Genomic DNA, 4,629 nt, shown 5'->3' with positions numbered 1-4,629 from the left:
ATAAGTCAGTGACCTCAACTCGAAAGACCCCAGATCAATCACTTGAATGATTGTAGAGAAATATCGATTTCAAATACAAAAAGGGAGAAAACTCCTAAAAGGGTTAACCAAAACACTTCGACTTAAATGGGTGAAATGGTCCCTTGTAAACAGTAATTTGGCAAACAGATCGTATCATTAACTGTTACAGTTTCTTTTGAAAATAGATTACAAGCAAATTCCAAAATTTAGAATATGACCATGATCGTCAACCTTGACCTCAAATTCAAGGTCATAGGTCAGTGAACTTAAATAGGAAGGCCCCAGGTCAATCACTTGTATGGTTGTGGAGAAATGATGATTTTAAATAAAAAGGGGAGAAAACTCCTAAAAGGGTTAACCAAAACACTTCGACTTAAACTGGTTGAAGTTGCGCCTTATTGTAAACAGTTATTTGGCAAACACATCATATCATTATCTGTAACAGTTTCTTTTGAATAACAATAACAAGTAAAATTCAAAATTTATAACATAACCTTGACCTTTGACCTTGACCTCTATTTCAAGGTCATGGATCAGTGAACTCAAATTAGAAGGTCCGAGGTCAATCACTTGTATGGTTGTGGAGAAATAATGATTTCAAATACATAAGGGGAGAAAACTCCTATAAGGGTTAACCAAAACAGTTCGACTGAATAAGTTGAAGTTGCGCCTTATTGTAAACAGTGATTTTGCAAACATATCTTATCATTACCTGTTACAGTTTCTTTTGAATAACGATAACAAGCAAAATTCAAAATTTATAACATGACCTTGACCTCAATTTACTTTATATGGACCAAGGACTTCATATCAAAAGACTGTAGTCCTCTACAACTTATACCGTATGAATTAACCCAACATATCATTTATTTTTAATTTTAAAATGGAAATAACTAGCATAAGATGTCTTCTGATCACCTCAGTCAAAATAAAACAAATCATTCTTAATAGAAGACAAACATTTTGGTGAAAACAGTTTGTAAAAATCTTTTACGGTTTTAGAGATAAAGCAATAACAAGAAAAAGGGGACGAGGGGAGATAACTCCTATAAGAATAAGTGTTCGGTCACACAGGGTGAGTTTTAAAACCTCCATAACTGAACAACATCATTGGCCAAACATCCATTCGATATGTTGTAATTAGTTATCAAAGGTACCAGGATTATAATTTAGTACGCCAGACGCGCGTTTCGTCTACATAAGACTCATCAGTGATGCTCAAATCAAAAATATTTAAAAACCCAAACAAGTACAAAGTTGAAGAGCATTGAGGATCCAAAATTCCAAAAAGTTGTGCCAAATACGGCTAAGGTAATCTATGCCTGGGATAAGAAAATCCTTAGTTTTTCAAAAAGTTCAAAGTTTTGTATACAGGAAATTAATAAAAATGACCACATTATTGATATTCATGTCAACACCGAAGTGTTGACTACTGGGCTGGTGATACCCTCGGGGACGAAACGTCCACCAGCGGTGGCATTAAACAATAAAGCATCTCAGACGGCAGAAAAAAAAAAAAATTAAAAACCAATTCTTCAGAGAACAATTGAAGGTCTTTCCACCTCGATAATTAGAATGAAATTTAAAAAGATGTTAGAAAGGGTCACTCATTGCTGATGTTATTTGGTACCTCAAATGATATAGAAAAATAAGATTAATAGGTATATGCAGAAGACCTAATTGTTTTATAATGAACAAAAACAAATTAAAAGCAAATGTCAAAATCTAGAACGTCAAGTTGACCTTTGACATTGATCTCAATTTCAAGGTCAAAGGTCAGTGATCTCTAAACAAAAAACCTCAGATTAATCACTTGTATGATTGAAAAGAAATATCGATTTCAAATACAAAAGGGGAGAAAACTCCTAAAAGGGTTGGTCAAAACACTTCGACTTTCAAGGGTTGAAGTTGCACCTTGTTGTAAACAGTAATTTGGCAATTACATCGTATCATTAACTGTTACAGTTTCTTTTGAATATAGATAACAAGCAAATTCCAAAATTTAGAATAACACCTTGACCTTCCACCTTGACCTCAAATTCAAGGTCATAGGTCAGTGAACTCAAATAGAAAGGCCCCAGGTCAATCATTGTATGGTTGTGGAGAAATAGTGATTTCAAATACAAAAGGGGAGAAAACTCCTTAAAGGGTTAACCAAAACACTTCGACTTAAATAGGTTAAAGTTGCGCCTTATTGTGAACAGTAATTTGGCAAACACATCATATCATTGTAAGTTTCTTTTGAATAACAATAACAAGCAAAATTCTAAATTATAACATGACCTTGACCTTTGACCTTGACCTCAATTTCAAGGTCATGGGTCAGTGAACTCAAATTAGAAGGTCCGAGGTCAATCACTTGTATGGTTGTATTTTTTTACCTAATTTAGACCAAGGACTTCATATCACAAGACTGTAGGCCTCTACAACTTATACCGCATGAATTAACCCAACATATTATTTATTTTAAATTTTCAAAGGGAAATAACTCCCATAAGATGTCTTATGATCACCTCAGTCGAAAAAAAAATCATTCCTTAGAGTAAACGAACAATTTGGGGAAAACAGTTTGTAAAAATCTTTTACGGTTTTAGAGATATAGCGATAACAAGAAAAAGGGGACGCGGGGAGATAACTCCTATAAGAATAAGTGTTCGGTCACACAGGGTGAGTTTTGAAACCTCCATTATTGAACAACATCATTGGCCAAACATCCATTCGATATGTTGTAAAACAAAAAAGCATCTCAGACGGCAGAAGAAAAAAAAATAATCAGAAGAAAAACAATAGGTCTTTCCACGAAAGGGGAAAAGTGGAAAGACCTAATTATATGTGAATGATTTTTTTATTAATGTATATATATATATATATAATAAAATTTCCATTTCACTCCATGATAACCTTTTTAAAAAAGGAAATGTGTTCCAAATGACAGTAAACATTTATTTCAATTAATTTAAGTAATTATATTCTCAAATTAACATGGCATACATAAGGCACTTTAATATGTTCTAATTATAACCTCAATGCATGTGTGTTTTACAGGTAAAAAGAAAGCCATATTTTCTTAAATTCGTGTATTACTTAATATCTAGTACATACTTGTATAATCGAAAGGTCTTCTAATGTAACTTAAACAGGATGTTGCAATTTTGAATCAATGTTATTTAGAATTAAATACCTCTGACCAGGTGTGATCTTATTTATGAGTTTGCCCCCACGCAGATGTTATATTTTATATTTCAACACTAATCAGAAAGAATTTTTTTTTTATTATTTATTTAAATTTATCCCTCTTTGATATAAGTTACATGTATATATAATATATTTTTTTCCATCCTAAATATAATCATAGATATATTTCTAATATAAGGTTAAAAGCAATTATAAATTTTGTTGGCTGTTGTTATATATGCCATTTAAAAAAGAATTTATTTTAACAGTTAAAAAAGTAGAGTTTTTTTAGTGTGATCAGACTGGTCGAGTAGTGTTCAGACCTTCGGTCAAGTATGGTTTAGACTGAAAAAATGGGTCGAGAATGGGTTAAGACTGACTCAGACTGGTCTAGTATAAGTTCAGACTATTTTCAACGGCACAGATAAGGGTCAAGTACGATTCAGTACAGTCAATATAAAAAACAGATATAGTATGATTGCTAATGAGACAACTATCCACAAAAGACCAAAATGACACAAACATTAACAACTATAGGTCACCGTACGGCCTGCAACAATGAGCAAAGCCCATACCGCATAGTCAGCTATAAAAGGCCTCGATAAGACAATTTAAAACAATTCAAACGAGAAAACTAACGGCCTCATTTATGTAAAAAATGAACAAAAAACAAATATGTAATACATAAACAAACGACAACCACTGAATTACAGGCTCTTGACTTGGGACAGGCACATACGTAAATAATGTTGCGGGGTTAAACCTGTTAGCGAGATCTCAACCCTCCCCTAACCTGGGACAGTGGTATAACAGTACAACATAAGAACGAACTATAAAAATCAGTTGAAAAAGGCTTAACTCATCAGATAGACAAAAAATACAAGTGGACGTGGCAGGGTACTTATATGGTACAAGTATGGTTCACACTGGGTTCTAATAATGTCAAGTAAAAGTCAGACCAATTCAGACTGGTCGAGTTAAAATTAGTACAGTTGAGTACAAATATAGGCCATTTCAGACTTTAATGGTTTGTAGTGATATGATAGAATACCATGAGCATTTGTTGCTACAACTATTATACGTATCGGAGAATGCATACACTCGTGTTACAGTCTCAATGTATTTTATTGGGGTTAGGACATAAAACCCAATCAGCATACTCGTTATGCCGCAAATACGTATTTCTTCACAAGAAAATTTCAAAACAATCATAATGTACAAGATAAAGAGGCCTCACTTAGAGTTGTCCAAAAAGGAATCATACTGTTCCTTCGCCATTCACAAGCGTCTGGTATATTGCACGCTTAACATGGTGAAAAAGACTAGACAGAGTCGTGGGATAGCCCAAATAAGTATTTCTTCTTCCAAAAACGCATGTTTACTTGATTTGTACTCATTCTAAATGCAAGAGTCACATCTTCAAACGCTATCCAT

This window comes from Mytilus trossulus, chromosome 1, assembly GCF_036588685.1.
Source record: "Mytilus trossulus isolate FHL-02 chromosome 1, PNRI_Mtr1.1.1.hap1, whole genome shotgun sequence".
Taxonomy (NCBI): domain Eukaryota; kingdom Metazoa; phylum Mollusca; class Bivalvia; order Mytilida; family Mytilidae; genus Mytilus; species Mytilus trossulus.
This window is presented reverse-complemented; position numbering follows the sequence as displayed.